Source organism: Salminus brasiliensis, chromosome 4, assembly GCF_030463535.1.
Source record: "Salminus brasiliensis chromosome 4, fSalBra1.hap2, whole genome shotgun sequence".
Classification (NCBI taxonomy): Eukaryota; Metazoa; Chordata; class Actinopteri; order Characiformes; family Bryconidae; genus Salminus; species Salminus brasiliensis.
In genome coordinates this window covers 14359825-14380406 of record NC_132881.1, presented here as the reverse complement: position 1 = coordinate 14380406, position 20582 = coordinate 14359825, and positions in this window count along the sequence as shown.

The window sequence follows — 20582 nt, the reverse complement described above, 5'->3', positions numbered from 1 at the left end:
GCATTATCTGATTTCTTTTTTTTTCATTACAGGAACCTGTGTTTGAAATCAAACAACGAAAAACAACCTGACTGTCCTACAAATTCTCCAAATGGATAAAAAAAAGAAAAAAAAAACAAATGACAGGTTTATAGACACATAGCTAGCTAGCTAAATTGACAGATAAATAGTTAGATAGATAAATTTCTCCGAGTTTTCTACTCTCAGTATAAGAGGTAAGGGGTCATTTAATTATATTAATTCTTTATATTTTTCCATTTACATGATATACAGCACTAACTGATTTCTTTTTTTTATTACAGGAACCGGTGTTTGAAATTAAACAAAGACAAATACCCTGACTGTCCAATAATTTCACCAACTAGATAAAAACAATGACTGGTTAATTGAAACATAGCTAGCTACCTAGATAAATAGACAGATAAATAGTTAGATAGATGAATTTCTCCAAATTTTGTGCTCTCAGTATAAGAGGTAAAGGGTCATTTAATTATATTAATTCTTTATATTTTTCCATTTACATGATAAACAGCATTATCTGATTTCTTTTTTTTTTCATTACAGGAACCTGTGTTTAAAATCAAACAAAGAAAAACAACCTGACTGTCCTACAAATTCTACAAATGGATAAAAAAAAGAAAAAAAAACAACAAATGACGGGTTTATAGACACATAGCTAGCTAGCTAGATAAATGGACAGATAAATAGTTAGATAGATGAATTTCTCCGAGTTTTCTACTCTCAGTATAAGAGGTAAGGGGTAATGTAATTTAAATAACCCTTAATATTTTTCTATTTACATGATGAACAGCTTTAACTGATTCCCTCTTTTTTATTACAGGAACCTGTGTTTGAAATGAAACAACAACAAACACCCTAACCGTCCTACAACTTCACCAACTGGATAAAAACAACGACGGGTTAATTGAAACATAGCTAGCTAGCTAGAGTTTTGTGCTCTCAGTATAAGAGGTAAGGGGTCATTTAATTATATTAATTCTTTATATTTTTCTATTTGCATAATAAACAGCATTATCTGAATTCTGTTTTTCATTACAGGAACCTGTGTTTGAAATGAAACAAAGACAAACACCCTGACTGTCCTACAAATTCTCCAAATGAATAAAATAAAATGATGGGTTAGAGACACATAGCTAGCTGGCTAAACAGACAGATAAATAGTTAGATAGATGAATTTCTCCGAATTTTGTGCTCTCCGTATAAGAGGTAAGTGATCATTCAATTTAAATAATCCTTATTATTTTTCTATTTGCATGATAAACAGCATTATCTGATTTCTTTTTTCTTTACAGGAACCTGTGTTTGAAATGAAACAAAGACAAACACCCTGTTTGTCCAATAATTTCACCAACTAGATAAAAACAATGACTGGTTAAAATACACATAGCTAGCTAGCTAGATAAATTGACAGATAGTCAGCCGAATTTTGTGCTCTCAGTGTAAGAGGTAAGAGATCATTCAATTTAAATAATCCTTATTATTTTTCTATTTACATGATAAACAGCATTATCTGATTTCTTTTTTCTTTACAGGAACCTGTGTTTGAAATGAAACAAAGACAAACAACCTGACTGTTCTACAAATTCTCCAAATGGATAAAAAAAAAAAAATGACGGGTTTATAGACACATAGCTAGCTAGCTAGATAAATTGACAGATAAATAGTTAGATAGATGAATTTCTCCAGATTTTGTGCTCTCAGTATAAGAGGTATGGGGTCATTTAATTCAAGTTATTCTTTATATTTTTCAATTTGCATAATAAACAACATTATCTCATCTCCTTTTTTCATTACAGGAACCTGTGTTTGAAATAAAACAAAGACAAACACCCTAATTGTCCTACAAATTCTCCAACTGGATAAAAAAATTGACGGGTTAAAAGACACATAGCTAGCTAGCTAGATAAATTATTAGATAAATAGTTCGATAGATGAATTTCTCTGAATTCTGATTCCTTTATTCTGAATTCCCGAATTCTGATTCCTGAATTTCTCTGAATTCTGATTGTCCAATATTTGATTCCTTTATTTTTCATTACAGGAACCGGTGTTTGAAATGAAACAAAGACAAACACCCTGACTGTCCAATAATTTCACCAACTAGATAAAAACAATGATGGGTTAATTGAAACATAGCTAGCTTGATAAATACACAGATAAATAGTTAAAATAGATGAAATTCTCTGAGTTTTCTGCTCTCAGTATAAGAGGTAAGAGGTAACTGAATTAAATAAATTCTCATTTTCTTTCTATTTACATGATAAACAGCATTATCTGATTTCTTTTTTTCATTATAGGAACCTGTGTTTGAAATGAAGACAAACACCCTAATTGTCCTACAAATTCTCCAAATGGATAAAAATTGACGTGTTAAAAGACACACAGCTAGCTAGCTAGATAAATAGACAGATAAACAGTTAGATGAAATTTTCTGAGTTTTCTGCTCTCAGTATAAGAGACCAGGTCAATTGGGTCAGACTAAAACACACAGCAGATTTGCAAGTCGATTTTACAGGCCAAGTCAGCTGCTAGATATAGCTGAATTTTGTAATGTCTGTCCAGAGTGTCAGTTAACAGCATCTGAGAAAAAGTCAGACAGGGTGCCATTAATAAGTCTGACAGTTATTGACATGCCATTTTCACGGACTGCCATGGATATAATACGCCCTTTACCAAGAGGCCGGGCAGGAAATCGCCATATTTTAGTAATCTGGGTCTATGCTACCCGGAAGCATTTGCTCTGAGAAAGACTGAAAAGCTAAACATCCTGTCCTACGTTCTCAAGATGAGGGACAAGCTGAGGGAGCTGAAGGAAAGGATACCAGCTGGGCTGTTTAAAGAACAACCAGGACAGACAAGCCTCATGCAGCACATTATCTGGTACTGGTATCTGGTATCTGTCACTGGTAGCTGACTCATCACCAGCCCATACACAGTAGAGACTTGTGACTATGTGACATGTTAACTACCTGGTGATTCTGGGGGAATGAGGGTGCTGCAATTTCACCAACTGGATAAAAACAATGACGGGTGGATAGACACATAGCTAGCTAGATAAATAGATAGATAGTTGGATAGATGAATTCCTCTGAATTTTCTGCTCTTAGTATAAGAGGCAAGGGGTCATTTAATTCAAATAATTCTTTACATTTTTCTATTTAAACAATAAACAGCATTTTCTGCTTTTCTCTTCCATTACAGAAACCTGTTTCTGAAATAAAACAAAGAGAAATGTCCTGACTGTCCTACAATTTCTTCAATTGGATCAGATCTGTCTAGTTAGGTAGATAGACAGATACGTAGCACGCGTAAATGTAACACAGGAGCTACGTTAGCTAACTCAGTGTCTACACCAACCGTTACACCACAGCAGGAATTTCTATTGAGGGACAGATCAACCATAGGTTGGGATTCTTCAGGGGTTTGGACCAGTGTTGATATCTCACTAGGTTCTCTAAGGAGAGCTTGGACAGAGATGTGACGGACCAGTGAGTACAGGGTTAAAGATACAATCATATATTTATTCACAGAAATGATGTGACCTTCTTCTTATGTGTGTGTGTGAATAGTTGTGAGTGGCTAATAGGAAAGAAAAAAACATATAAAAATGGAGTAGGAGGTATAAATGAGTTATAAGAGGAAACTGTAGATCAATGAGGCTCTATAAAAAATAAATTAACGGTACTGGAAAAATGCATAAGTTCAGATTTAACAACAAAACCCAAAACACATAAGGCCCTCAACAAAAGCTTAAATGGTAGCAAAATAATAAACTTCAGAGGCAAGAATTCGTGAGATATTTTACTCAACTTTAACAATATAACAGTCCTTTAAGTCTGAAATGTGAACCAACAGTTTTTTCCTTTTGTTATAATCAAAGTTCCTTTCTGGAGTAATATCGTCTCAAAGTGTCAGAAAAGTGTGTTTAAATCTTCACTACCCGGATAGACTAAGACTGTGTGTGTGTGTGTGTGTGTGTGTGTGTGTGTGTGTGTGTGTGTGTGTGTGTGTGTGTGTTCCCCCTACTGACGTCACTCGCGCAGTACTCTGGGAAGTGTAGTCTCGGGTCGGCTCGCCATCTTGGACAAATTCGCTCGCTTTTCCCGTCAACAAAACAACCTGTACGATACAGCACTAAGTTCAGCAAGACTGTACGACAAGCATATTCATCTCAGCATGTCTCTGAGTCCGTAAACAGCAGGATTTAACACTTAACATCGTAGATTTACACTTAAACAAGATGCTAATCCCGCTAGCCTCTGCCTGTTAGCCTACAGCTTAGCAGCTGAAACAAACTAGCCGAGGTCTGTCTCCCACATTTATACTCCGGCTGTTTAATAATCTTTTAACTCCCTTATCAACACTTTCAACATCTTATCACTTGGAAATCTACACTTACTAACTCATAATCCCTCCTTAAACAGCCCTGTCTGAACTCACCGGTGTTTCTCTTCACAACTGAACAGAAACTGATGAGAGTTTATCAAACTCAGGACTAAAGAACACTGAAAAAACGAGGAATGGGGGATTTTATATCCCCTCTGGACCCTTAATCAGCTTTTAACTTCAATAACTGCTCACAAAAAATAGCACCACAGCATCAGCTCTGGACACAACACACACTCACACTTGAAGAGAGCAAGAAGTGAAGAGGGGGAGAGAAGGTGGGCGGGGCAAATGAACAGCCTCTGTAGAAGAGCTCAGAAAGAGGCTCCTAATTTTAACAGGGTTACAGACAGACAGACAGACAGATAGACAAACAGACAGACAGATAGATAGACAGACAGATAGATAGAGAGACAGACAGACAGATAGATAGATAGATAGATAGACAGACAGACAGAGAGACAGACAGAGAGACAGACAGACAGATAGATAGATAGACAGACAGACAGAGAGACAGACAGAGAGACAGACAGACAGACAGATAGATAGACAGACAGATAGACAGATAGAGAGATAGACAGACAGATAGATTCATTTTTATCAGAGGTTTCTGCTCTCAGTATAAGAAGTAAGAGGTAATTTACTTATTTATATTTTTCTATTTACATGATAAACAGTAGTGTTGTCACGATACCAAACTTATGACTTTAGATACGATACCTGCCTAAATATCTCAATACCAATACTGAAACGATACCACAGCAAAAACTAAAACATTAGGAAAAGTAATGGAATAATAGATGATCGAAAATAGTTTTATTAATAAACAGAAAGGTCTGTGTGTGTGTGTGTGTGTGTGTGTGTGTTTCTGGTAGAGGGGAGAACAGAAAAGCTCGCCTGGTTAAAGGTCTTAAAAACACACAAATAAACAAAACTTCATTATCGATTCCTCCAAAATGATGGAGGTCATAATCATTGATCATACGATCAGTTTCTAACGTAATTACTGCGACAGGTCTGTTTATAACTGCTGCTGATCTACTTGTGAACGCCTGATATTTAGCAGCATGGAGGTTCAGGTAAACATAACGCTACCAGTTCTCCACATTGGTAGTTATCAATAAAGAAAAGCCAGTTCACTTCAACAGCTCTCACTGCCCTAAACTCCTCCTGAAAAACTCCCCCTCCTCTGACTGGAGCTCGGTGTGATTGTTAGAGCTGTATCACTCTTCACTGATCTGACCTTCTCTGACCTCTTTAACCTCTGCAGGTCTGTCAGAAAGAGGCTGTGCTCAGTTGGAGGTGTTGGCTCCTTTGGTCTGTACAGGTTTAAAGCATAGTCTGCAGACCGGGTTTGATGTTTCTCGGGGTTGCTCTGACTGTCGGTTGTTTATGAAAAATAATTCCATATTTCACTTCACGTTTTTAATGAGGAAGTATCCTGATACTAAGAAAAGATAAGATCCAGATAAGAGTCGGTGAACCGAGCAACGCCGATGAACAGCATGATCTGATTTCCCCTTTCATTACAGGAACCTCTGTTTGAAATACGAGAGTAAATGCAAGCTATATTAATGTGACGTATCTCTTAAACATAGCAATCTGGCAGCTGGAGTGCGGGAATCCATGTACCCTAAAAGACCAAGGTAAGCATCATACTAACCTATTAATGCCAATCAGGCAATTGGTCACAGAGTTATTTTATTATTTTTCTCTGGAGCCTTTCCTGAATGATCACAAGGCAAGAATGCTCCCTGGAAAGGGTACTACTGCACCTAGAGACACACACCTACAGGCAAGTAAGCACAGCCAATTCACCTACCATGTGGAGGTGGGAGGAAGCTCACTTGGACACAGGAAGAACACACCAAACTTCTCACAATGACCAGAGCCAGGGTTAAAGCCACAACCTGGAGCCCCTGGAGCTGTGCCACCCACACCCTGCACCACTGCCATGCTGCACTAATGCTAAAGCACATTAGATTCAGATGAGTTAAACCAGACATCCAGGGAAAGGAAAACTGCCTCTCACAAAGATGAGTCTATCCCAGAACTTTCCAGTCGTCAGACACACTCTGATACTGCTCAACATTCTCTGCTCTCCATAAAATCCTCTCAGAACTAACTCTGTCTTTTTACCTTCTCTGAGTAAATGGCCACCCAGCCCGACCTGCTGGAAGATCGCCCGCTGAGATCCCCTCTACCTGCGTCAAACCAGCTGCCGCCTGCCGCTGCTGCCTGTTTGGTGGCCGTGTTGAAACCTAGATGGACTCGTGACTGTCTGCCACTATTAATATCACCACTATTAACTTTCTGTTGTATCTGGTTTGGTAATTTTTATCATTAATGTTTAAATAGTTCTGACCAAAGGAGGATGGGTCCCCCTTGTGAGTCTTGGTTCCTCCCAAGGTTTCTTCCTCCAGCTCTGAGGGAGTTTTTCCTTGCAACTGTCGCCGTTGCTCACGGGGGTCTTTGATCCTTCATGTTATTTCTTCTTTCTTCTCTGTCTCTGTCCTTTATTAAGTACTAATTATGTAAAGCTGCTTTGTGACGACAACAGTTGTAAAAAGCGCTATACAAATAAATCTGACTTGACTTGACAGTGACTGAATGTGTGTAATTTAGCTTCAGTACACCACCTCAGGGGATCTGAAATCAAGTAGTCACACAAATGAGCTGGGCCTTGGCATCGCCTTCCACACTTTCAGCTTCCTCTGGTTTTTCTGTTCTTTCTGTCATTAGCAGTGCAAGCTGTTGTAGGAACCCGTGTGATGAGTATCACAGATCTGCTCCTCAAGGGTTGTTTTAACAACAGCAAGATTTATTTCCTACAGAAATGGTACATTTATCTTCTGAGGTGTATTTTTATTAAATTAGACTAATTATTGTAACTGTGCATAATTATTAAATATACATATTTTAGTTTCAGGATTCGAGGAATCGTTTCTCTGCAGGTCAGTACGGCCTCAGGAGGAAACTAGTACCTACTAGACGGCTGAAGTACTTGGAGGAAACGTATTCAGCTAAAAGTAGACCTTCTAAGGCCAAAGCTCCAGAGATCTCAATACAGGTGTTGAGCTCCAGGCTGGTCCACACTTACAGCTGCATCTCCAAGTCTGTCAGTACTCCTCAGATGTAGATTTAGGTCCAGAAACAACCAGTTTAAGAAACAGATCAGGAACAATCATACATGACTCAACTGAAGATGTTCAGAAATCAGGTTCTGAATCTTCTTGTTGTGCTTCTTGATTCAGACTGCCTTCTGAACACCCACTGCTCCTGATTCAGTCCCAGAGAGGAGCTTCATTGGTGGAGTGCCTCCCTGCTGTTCCATGGCCTCAATATGGATCACTCTCCAGTCCTCCAGTCCTAGGCTGGTAAATCAAGCAGTGTCTAAGTCCAAAAATTTGTGGACACCCCTTCTAAACAATGCTTTCAGCTACTTTATGTCCCGCCCTTCAACAAAAACAACCAATCAGGTTGCTGCTTACAGATTAAGTCCCGCTTTCCAGTAACAAGCTAAAGTCTCTCGACTACTTTGTGGCTCTGGCCAGACCCCACAAAATAAAAGTCACTAATACAAACGAATCTGCAACATAAAATACTTTTTGACTGAGAAAATTACTGTCTTACATTAATTCCCACTTCCACTTTTATTTTGTTGTTCATCCAAAAATGTATATGAAAACTGATTAAGGGAAAACTGATCTATTTTTGTTATATTTTATTGCTGCTACATTACAAATCCTTGGGTTTAAAATTTAAAAGAGAAAAGGTATTGGATTTTTATTAATCTTTTATATTATATAACTTTTATATTAGCAGGGTAATTCATTAACACAGTGAATTTCTGACTAAGTTATTAATTTTTTATTAACTTAATTGTTACTTAGCAAATACCTTAAACTACCTCAAGCTAAATCAGTTATTTATTTCAATAATTGTCAGATTATTCGATTGTAAAAATAGTTGTTTGTTGCAGCCCTAATCTGCTGCAGCCTGAGAAGCTTAAAAATGAATAAAGGTTTTATTTTAATTGAAGTGTTTGTCATTACTGAACAGTATGACTATTACTCCATTGAGTGTCATTTTAGTAAGAGAAGGACATTAATATGTAATGTTTAATATCTCAAGCAAGTTTGTTTATGAACATTAAAGCACATACATTTACTCATTTAACAAAATGAATAAATAGCCTTACTCTGCTTACAGGGCCAAATCATCTCCTTTCAGTTCAACTTGAGTGTCAAGTAAAATAATTAAAAACAAAGTTTTACTTTTACCACCGTTTACTTAAGTGTTTCAGATTCATGTCAATGTAAAATATATAAACAAATTCCTAAATAAAATAAAAAACTCAGATACAGACGAGCTCATTTGTGTTTATTTACATTTGTGTTTTAGGCTGTGGCCAATCTACTGTGGTGAGAAGCAGTTTGACCAATGGTTGCTGCTGAAAACATTCCCCAACCCATGACATTTCCTCCTCCACCTTTCACTGACTTCTTTACACACTTTGGTTTCAGTCGTTCCCCAGCTTGTCGACGAACATAATGTTTCCTATCAGACCCAAATAAATGAAACTTGCTTTCATCACTAAAGTGAAATCTGGAACACTTTTCCTCTGTCCACACAACATGCTCCTCAGCAAAGGTTAATCTAGCCTTTTGATTCTTTCTGCTAATGAGAGGTTTGGTCACTGCAGAGTGGGCTTTCAGTCCAAATGCTTGTAAACGTTGAACTGGTGAGCAATTCCAGCTGCAGTGTTGAACCGATTGCCCATGGAGATTCTCCGCATTATCCTGTCCTCTCTTGCATTTGTCTTTCGTGGACGACCAGCCTTCTTGGGGGACTTGAATGAGTTTGTGGTGTTGTAAAGATGCAGTATTCTAGAAATCACAGACTTGGAATGACCAACTTCTCTTGCTATGGCTGATAGGGTCACCCTTTTGGCCTTCATCTTGACAACCTGCTGACAGAGGGTTTCAGTCACTTTGGAACGGCTTTCCATCTCAAGTCAGTGAAAACAGGAAAGTTATGCTGCCAGTTAAATAGGGTTTGTCAGATAATTAAGGAAATTAGCACCACGTGCCAGATTAACACCAACAATTTGCAGGTGTCTGAGAGTGTTCTCTAATTTTGATCAGTGTTCTTTTTCAAATACCTCATTTACGTTTTTATACTGTGCATTAGAATATATGCAACTCATGAAGTATGTTTAAAATACTGCTCTCTCCTGTTAGGATAAATTCACATAGGACTACATTGTGACCTTGACATTTAGGAAATTGTGTGTTGTTCTCTAATATTAAACTCCAGTGTATAAATCCGCACACAGACTGAGTAGTAACTGTAGAAAGAGACACAGATGTGAAATAAATGCGCACACATTTTTCACATCCCAAAAAGAGAACATGTCCGGTAAAAAGAGGGCGTCTGGTCACCCTGCTTAATGAACCTCTTCATCTGTCCTGATCATTTATATGATCATTAAATCAGATTTCTACTGGAGCTTTCCAGCTGCTGGTCTTTTAACACAGGTTTAACTCAGTCTGATATTAAACGGTATATTTGCTGTTAAGTGACCATCTGCTGGTCACTTAACCACATTACATCAGCGCTGTATTTTCCCCTCACAGCGTTTATCATTTTTAACATTTTTAAATTATACTGATATTGAATTATTCAATCAATAATTTTACATGAATGTAAATGTGTTAACAGTGGTGGCTTTTAACAGATGTTTTTTAAATTAAATGTAATTAAATTAAATGTAATTAAATTAAATGTAATTAAATTAAATTAAATTAAATTAAATTAAATTGGTGATTTTTTCGTTGATTGTATCAGAAAAGTGCTGGACACCACCAGGGCGCCAGATAAATTATTAAATGCTGGCACTGAATATACAGTTATAAATAACACGTTTACCAGAAACAGAGATGCTATGACAAACATATGTCTGCCCTTACTGGAGTAACACCCGTGTAATTGGCGCTTTGTCGCCGTCTAGCGGCCAGAATCTGTAACTGACTGTATCAATCATAAAAGAAATGACGAGGCTCGTTTCGTTTGACCCAGTGACTCTGCTGCTGCTGGAGGAACAAGAATTACCAGAGACCCAAAATTGTCATTTATAAATGATTCATCATTTTTATACAGATAACAGCTCTCACTGTAACACAGAACAGAGGAAAACAACTCAACACACTTTTAATCAACAATTATAAGACTTCAGTGGTTTCAGTGGTTAAAAATGTTTGAATGTTTTTTCTGGTCTTTCAGGCAGGAATCATCTTTAATCTTTAATTACTAAAGCAGAAGAAATCCTTACATAAATTAATAAGAAAAAAATGTAACAGCACACACGTCCTGCCCTACAGGAAACAGATGTAGAGCAGAAACCGCTCCCATTCTGGCTGCTGAGTGCTGATTGACTGGTGAACTGAACTGCTTATTGGCTGGTCAGACTCACTGACGTCTTAAATGATGTCTTATAATTGATTAAAATGTGTGTTGAGTTGTTTTATGATGTATTGTGTGGAGAATGTGAGCAGTTTTCTATATCAAAATCATTATTACTTTTGCACAAAAGCTCTGTATGGACCCATTCATTTTGGACTTGTGGTTGAGCGCCCTCTAGGGTCCGAACAAAACGGAAGGCATAATCAAGTGGTTCATCCATTTAGAATAATGTCTAATAGTATAGGTCATATAATGTCCTCAGTAGGGGGGTCTCTGATATTTCTCATCACTACAAGTTCTCTTGGATTGTATTAGCTAGCATGCTACTGCTTAGCCAGCCGAGCCCCCCCCTTTCACAGTGTGTTTTATCTAGTGGTAGTTTTTTTTTTTTTTATTGCTTTATTATTTTATTTGGATCCCAATTATCTGATGATCTTACACAAGGTTAGCTCGATAGCGGATAGCAAGTGCACGATAACTAGTGTAAAATTATTGCGCATAAAAATGAGTAAAAATAAGACAGTGTCGTATTACAACCTCAAGTACCAATTATCCATTTAACTGGATATATAGGAAGTCAGGAGCACAACCATGAAACAAACACAATGAGATACAAGAACTTAAAGAGCACAACAAAAATAAAATAAAATAAATTAATTCAATAAATAAGTGAACACTACAAACTTCACTACAAAACCAACAAATTATAAATACATGTGAATTATACATTCCACAATGACCCAAAGCTTGTTACTCACTTCGATGTACGATGTTACAGTAAAGAAAAAAAGCAGTTACTACTTTTCATTTACTAATTGTTGTACATTGAAACAACTAATCTAAAGAGAACACTGGTCTAAAATATTGTCTCAATAAAACAATGAGATTAAGACTCTTATTTATAAAAGCATGTAAAGGGGAAGGAAAGAGCAGTGATTCATTTAAACTAGCAGGGATTCGACTCCTGTAAGGGGAAACACACTACATTAATGCTCTGCAGCTTCCACCAAAACCCCCAGTCAATTACATACATTTACACACCTGTAACCAAAGGTTTAGTGCATCTGCCTTAGAGCTCTGCTCTCTGCTCACTAACCCAGACTCAGCCCCAAACCCCAGGCACTGCTACACGCTGCAGTCAGTAAGAGTTTGCTTTAAAGACAAGTGCATTAGCGAGCAGACTCTACATTTGCTACATGCTAACTTGGACACTAACAGTAGGGACCTGTATCTAGGCCTCACTGTTGCAGACCGGGTTCAATGCCACAGACACCATCCATTTTAAATGAAGCCCTCAAAGCCTCACTAAAACTGCAGTCCAAGCTGCTGCACACTAGAACCAACAGACACCTGCTTTCACACAAGCTGAACAGCAGCAGATACTGTGACTCCGTTACAGCATCAACTACTAAAACCAACACACAGCAAATACCTGCATCTGGCTTCAATGCTGCATACCGGACTCCCTGACCTGTACAGCAGTTCACTCCTCCACATCCTCCAAACCGTCCGAATGAAGAATTCCAAGCTGTGCTGAACTTTAACGAGAGCTCTCCTCCTGCTACCTGCACATGTCCCTGGCAATGAACCAAATGATAATTGGAGCAAACAATTAGAAAGGTGTACTTGCTCTTCTCCTACTGTAATACCCTTAGTATGGGTCACACTAGCTTTACCTGTTAGTATCAGTTTTAAATGCCAGAGTAGCAACAACAGTATTACATCAGTTTAACATGCTAGTGTTTAACATTTGATTAATAAAGATACATTTATATTAAGATAAAAGCAAAACTTTATTCAGATAAAAACGTCTCAGTAATGATCAATAAATATATTTCCATAAATTTTAATCTGGCATATAAGTATGACAGCTGTGTGAAGATGGGCAATTAATCATGTGTGGGGGGGGGATAAAGGTGTCACGGCACCGACCCGTCTGAACTACTTACACCTAGAGTCTTTAGACAAGGAAGCTGTTACTGACATAATAATCGCTACATGGCGCTTCTTCCACCTGTCATTCAGTTGGGTGTAGAGACTCTCGATATGTCAGGTAAGTATAGACTGTGCTTATAAAAATAATATTATAATTATGTTATATTAAATAATGAAAATATACATTAGAATAATCCATTAATAATATAATACCAAACGTATATTTAAATAATTGTTTACTGTTGACTACAGAATATTGGTTCCTCAAAATACCACTTCCCTTCTACTACCATAAAGGTAACACTAACAAGTGATTGTCATTTTAGTTCATTTAGACTTTCATTTATTGTATTTATTAATTATTATTGTATTTGGTGTATTAGAATGTACTGCTTGTTTTCTAGAAAGAATTCATAATCCTGTGTGAATAATTCATAAGAGTATTTTATGGACAATCAATTCTTTAACAGGCTTATTTACTATTTAAGTGGTGAAAAATGCACACAGACACATCAGTGGAATGCACCTCACACTAGCAGGTGTTACAGTATAAGAGCATCACAAAGACTATAAACCTTTGAGAAACTGCCCTTCTAGAAAAAAAAAACAGCATACCCCAGCAAACCAGACCAGCATAAACCAGTTTAAACCATTTTAGATGAAGATGTAATCCTCAGTTTGGAAAAGTAGAGATTTTTTAACAGGTTTTGGGAGGCATCGTTGGCAGCTGATGATGAATAGCCTTTTATTAAAGATGAATGAAGATGACCTAGGCCCAAATATGTGATGTCCTCATACTTTATTAAAACTACTGTAATAAAAGAAGTGGGAATGTTACTTTTTACCTCTGGAAATAGATGAAAACAGACCACTTTACACAGTAAACCCCAAATCTCAGAATCTCTTTATTCCGCCAACTATGTTACAATTTTACTTGGTGAGAGCAACACAAGTACGACATGTAACAAAAAACAGACCATTAACAAATATTATACTAAAAGAGAAAAATACAAGAAACAATAAATAGAATAAATAATAAGTTAAAAAAGTAACAAAGAGCTGTAAAAAAAGAAATCTGTAGTCAGAAATCTGTACTTGTACAGGTATGAATACTGTACATCAATATGTAGCCTGAGTAGACATCTATATACAAACTATTATGTACAGATATGATAAACATCTACAGAAACTTTACATCTGTACAGCTGTGCAAATAATTATAGTGCAAATGGTAAGCATGTTATGTATCCGTACATTGTTGAAGTTAAATCCAGTTTGGTTCAGTGAAATTTAGAAGCTCAGTTCTAAAGAACTTTTCTTTAGAATAGGTTTATAGATTAGAGTGTGAACCCTAATGTAAAATTTTATTATTAAGCTTATATTTCACAATTGCACATTTCTGTTCCAAAGTTCATGACAGTACATCAGTTATGAGGAAAAAAAGTACATTTTAATAATAATAATAATAATAATAATAATAATAAGAAAAGTAGTTAAAATAGAAAAAAAAAAAAAAAAAAAAAAAAAAAAAAGTTAAAAGTCATGTTTGCTGCTTTTCCTGATCTCAGTGTCTTCGCCTCCTCCTTTTCCTCTTGGGTTGTTTAGGCAGTGGCTCTCTGCTTGTGTCCAGTTCAAAGTGAGGGGCGAAGCTTGTCCCAGTTGGTGAGCTGAAGACCTCTGCGATCTGGACCTCCATACTCCGAGCAGGACAGCGGCACTCCTCCCACAGGCGCTGCTTAATTTCTCGGCCTAGCTGCAGGCTGTAGGGATGAAGATGTCCTGATGGAGTTCTGAGCAGAGGGTCCACCACAGAACCAGAATGAGGTCTCTCTACCAGTGGAGCTCATCACTGGAACTGAGTCAGGAGCAGTGGGTGGACTGACAACAGTCTGAATCAAGAAGCACAAAAAGAAGATTCAGATGGACAGAACCTTGTTGCCCGGGGGGCGTCCTATGAACCTAAGACAAAACAAATGACAATACATATATAGAAACTTTATGATCACCTATGTGTTACACAGAAGCAGACCGATTTAGAGCAAAAAACACACAGTTGCAGAAGGACAGACCCTTGGTGGCCACATCTACCATCACAAGTTTTGAAATGGAATAGTCACTAACCTTTCACACTTGCAGAAAAATAGATAGCAAGTCACACACACAGTTGCACATGGACAGACCCTTGTCCACCAGATCCACCATCAGAACCTGTAGGACAAAAAAAGAAAGTCAATACATGTATAGAAACTGAATAATCACCTACCTCTTACACACTTGCAGACAGATAGATCTGAGCCACACACAGGTGACTTGAAGGAAAGATCCACCATCAGGAATGGGGGGAGCATTTGGTCCTAAAAGCATGTAAAAAAACAAAAAGGCAATACATGTATAGAAACTGAATGATCATCCACCTGTTACACACTTCCACATGGATAGTAGAGAGTCACACACAGTTGCAGATGCACAGACCCTTGAAGGACAGATCCACCATCAGGGATGGAGGGGTTCATGCTGTCCGAAAAACATGTAAGACAACAAAAAGGCAATACATGTATAGAAACTGAATGATCACCTACCTGTTGCACACTTGCAGACAGATAGTAGCGAGTCACACACAGTTGCAATGGACAGACCCTTGTTGGCTGTATGCATCATCAGGAAGGGGGGAGCCATTGGTCCTGAAAGCCTGTAAGACAACAAAAAGTCAATACATGTATAGAAAATAAATGATCACCAACCTGTTACACACTTGCAGACAGATAGTAGCGAGTCACACACAGTTGCAGATGCACAGACCCTTGGTTCATGTGGTCCGAAAAACCTTTAAGACAAAAAAAGAAAGTCAATACATGTATAGAAACTGAATGATAACCTACCTGTTACACACTTGCAGACAGATTGATAGCGAGCCACACACACAGTGGCAACTGAAAGACCTTTGGTTCATGTGGTCCGAAAAACCTGTAAGACAAAAAAAGAAAGTCAAAACAAGTATAGAAACTGGATGATCACCTACCAGTTACACACTTGCAGACAGATAGTAGCTTGTCACACACAGTTGCAGATGCACAGACCCTTGGTTCATGTGGTCCGAAAGACCTTTACGACAAAAAAAGAAAGTAAATACATTTAAAGAAACTGAATGATCACCTATCTGTAACACACTTGCAGACAGATAGTAGCGAGTCACACACAGTTGCAGATGCACAGACCCTTGGTTCATGCGGTCCGAAAAATCTGTAAGACAAAAAAAGAAAGTCAGTACATGTATAGAAACTGAATGATCACCTACTTGTTATACACTTGCAGACAGATAGTAGCAAGTCACACACAGTTGCAGATGCACAGACCCTTGGTTCATGTGGTCCGAAAGTCCATTAAGATAAAAAAGAAAGTCAAAACATGTATAGAAACTGAAAGATTACCTACCTGTTACACACTTGCAGACAGATTAATAGCGAGCCACAGACACAGTGGCAATGGAAAGACCCTTGGTTCATGCGGTCCGAAAAACCTGTAAGACAAAAAAAGAAAGTCAATACATGTATAGAAACTGAATGATCACCAACCTGTTACACACTTGCAGACAGATAGTAGCGAGTCACACACAGTTGCAGATGCACAGACCCTTGGTTCATGAGGTCCGAAAAACCTGTAAAACAAAAAATGAAAGTCAATACATGTATAGAAATGAATGATCACCAACCTTTTAGTTGCAGATGCACAGACCCTTGGTTCATGCGGTCCGAAAAAACTGTAAAACAAAAAATGAAAGTCAATACATGTATAGAAACTGAATGATCACCTACCCATTACACACATGCAAACAGATAGTAGCGAGTCACACACAGTTGCAGATGCACAGACCCTTGGTTCATGTGGTCCGAAAGACCTTTAAGATAAAAAAGAAAGTCAAAACATGTATAGAAACTGAATGATCACCTACGTGTTACACACTTGCAGACAGATTAATAGCGAGCCACACACACAGTGGCAATGGAAAGACCCTTGGTTCATGTGGTCAGAAAGACCTTTAAGACAGAAAAAGAAAGTCAATACATGTATAGAAATGAATGATCACCAACCTTTTAGTTGCAGATGCACAGACCCTTGGTTCATGTGGTCAGAACGACCTTTAAGACAAAAAAAGTCAATACATGTATTGAAACTGAATGATCACCAACTTGTTACACACTTGCAGACAGATAGCAGCAAGTCACACACAGTTGCAGATGAACAGACCCTTGTTTCATGTGGTCCGAAAGACCTTTAAGATAAAAAAGAAAGTCAAAAGATGTATAGAAACTGAAAGATCATCTACCTGTTACACACTTGCAGACAGATTGATAGCGAGCCATACACACAGTTGCAGATGCACAGACCCTTGGTTCATGCGGTTCGAAAAACCTGTAAGACAAAAAAAGGTCAATACATGTATAGAAACTGAATGATCACTTGCCTGTTACACACTTGCAGACAGATCGTAGCGAGTCACACACAGTTGCAGATGCACAGATCCTCGGTTCATGTGGTCCGAAAGACCTTTACGACAAAAAAAGAAAATCAATACATGTATAGAAACTGAATGATCACCTGCCTGTAACACACTTGCAGACAGATAGTAGCGAGTCACACACAGTTGCAGATGCACAGACCCTTGGTTCATGTGGTCCGAAAGACCTGTAAGACAAAAAAAGAAAGTCAATACACGTATAGAAACTGAATGATCACCAACCTTTTAGTTGCAGATGCACAGACCCTTGGTTTATGTGGTCCGAAAAACCTGTAAGACAAAAAAAAGAAAGTCAATACATGTATAGAAACTGAATGATCACTTGCCTGTTACACACTTGCAAACAGATAGTAGGAAGTCACACACAGTTGCAGATGCACAGACTCTTGGTTCATGTGGTCCGAAAGACCTTTAAAACAAAAAAAGAAAGTCAATACATGTATAGAAACTGAATGATCGCTTACCTGTTACACGACAGATAGCGAGTCACACACAGTTGGAGATTCACAGACCTTTGATCATGCGGTCCGAAAGACCTTTACGACAAAAAAAGAAAGTCAATACATGTATAGAAACTGAAAGATCATCTACCTGTTACCCACTTGCAGACAGAATGATAGCGAGCCATACACACAGTTGCAGATGCACAGACCCTTGGTTCATGAGTTCCGAAAAACCTGTAAGACAAAAAAAGAAAGTCAATACATGTATAGAAACTGAATGATCACCTACCTGTTACACACTTGCAGACAGATTGATAGCGAGCCACACACACAGTGGAAATGGAAAGAACCTTGGTTCATGTGGTCCGAAAAACCTGTAAGACAAAAAAAGAAAGTCAATACATGTATAGAAACTGAATGATCGCCTACCTGTTACACATCTGCAGACAGATAGCGAGTCACACACAGTTGCAGATGCACTGACCCTTGGTTCATGCGGTCCGAAAAACTTGTAAGACAAAAAAAGAAAGTCAATACATGTATAGAAACTGAATGATCACTTACCTGTTACACACTTGCATATAGATTGATAGCGAGCCTTACACACAGTGGCAATGGAAAGACCCTAGGTTCATGTGGTCCGAAAAACCTATGAGACAAAAAAAGAAGGTCAATACATGTATAGAAACTGAATGATCACTTGCCTGTTACACACTTGCAGACAGATCGTAGCGAGTCACACACAGTTGCAGATGCACAGACCCTTGGTTCATGAGTTCTGAAAAACCTGTAAGACAAAAAAAAGAAAGTCAATACATGTATAGAAACTGAATGATCACTTGCCTGTTACACACTTGCAAACAGATAGTAGGAAGTCACACACAGTTGCAGATGCACAGACCCTTGGTTCATGTGGTCCGAAAGACCTTTAAAACAAAAAAAGAAGGTCAATACATGTATAGAAACTGAATGATCGCTTACCTGTTACACGACAGATAGCGAGTCACACACAGTTGGAGATTCACAGACCTTTGGTTCATGCGGTCCGAAAGACCTTTACGACAAAAAAAGAAAGTCAATACATGTATAGAAACTGAATGATCACTTACCTGTTACACACTTGCAGACAGATAGTAGCGAGTCAAACACAGTTGCACAGACACTTGGTTCATGTGGTCCGAAAGACCTTTACGACAAAAAAAGAAAGTCAATACATGTATAGAAACTGAAAGATCATCTACCTGTTACCCACTTGCAGACAGAATGATAGCGAGCCATACACACAGTTGCAGATGCACAGACCCTTGGTTCAAGAGTTCCGAAAAACCTGTAAGACAAAAAAAGAAAGTCAATACATGTATAGAAACTGAATGATCACCTACCTGTTACACACTTGCAGACAGATTGATAGCGAGCCATACACACAGTGGAAATAGAAAGACCCTTGTGGGCTGTATACATTATCAGGAAGGGGGGAGCCATTGGTCCTGAAAGCCTGTAAGACAATGAAAAGGCAATACAGGTATAGAAACTGAATGATCACCTACCTTTTACACACTTGCAGACAGATTGATAGCGAGCCACACACACAGTGGCAATGGAAAGACCCTTGGTTCATGCGGTCCAAAAAACCTGTAAGACAAAAAAAGAAAGTCAATACATGTATAGAAACTGAATGATCACCTACCTGTTACACACTTGCAGACAGATTGATAGCGAGCCACACACACAGTGGCAATGGAAAGACCCTTGGTTCATGCGGTCCAAAAAACCTGTAAGACAAAAAAAGAAAGTCAATACATGTATAGAAACTGAATGATCACCTACCTGTTACACACTTGCAGACAGATTGATAGCGAGCCACACACACACAGTGGCAATGGAAAGACCCTTGGTTCATGCGGTCCAAAAAACCTGTAAGACAAAAAAAGAAAGTCAATACATATATAGAAACTGAATGATCACCTACCTGTTACACACTTGCAGACAGATAGATAGCGAGTCACACACAGTTGCAGATGCACAGACCCTTGGTACATGAGGTCCGAAAAACCTGTAAGGCAAAAAAAGAAAGTCAATACATGTATAGAAACTGAATGATCACTTACCTGTTACACACTTGCAGACAGAGAGTAGCGAGTCACACACAGTTGCAGATGCAAAGACCCTTGGTTAATGCGGTCCGAAAAACATGTAAGACAAAAAAAGAAAGTCAATACATGTATAGAAACTGAATGATGACTTACCTGTTACACACTTGCAGACAGATAGCAGCGAGTTGCAGATGCACAGACCCTTGGTTCATGAGGTCCGAAAGACCTTTAAGACAAAAAAAGAAAGTCAATACATGTATAGAAACTGAATGATCACCTACCTGTTACACACTTGCAGACAGATTGATAGAGAGCCACACACAGTGGAAATGGAAAGAACCTTGGTTCATGTGGTCCGAAAAACCTGTAAGACAAAAAAAGAAAGTCAATACATGTATAGAAACTGAATGATCACCTACCTGTTACACACTTGCAGACAGATAGTAGGAAGTCACACACAGTTGCAGATGCACAGACCCTTGGTTCATGCGGTCCGAAAGACCTTTAAGACAAAAAAAGAAAGTCAATACATGTATAGAAACTGAATGATCATCTACCTGTTACACACTTGCAGATAGATTGAAAGCGAGCCTTACACACAGTGGCAACGGAAAGACCCTTGGTTCATGCGGTCCGAAAAACCTGTAAGACAAAACAGAAAGTCAACACACGTATAGAAACTGAATGATGACTTACCTGTTACACACTTGCAGACAGATAGAA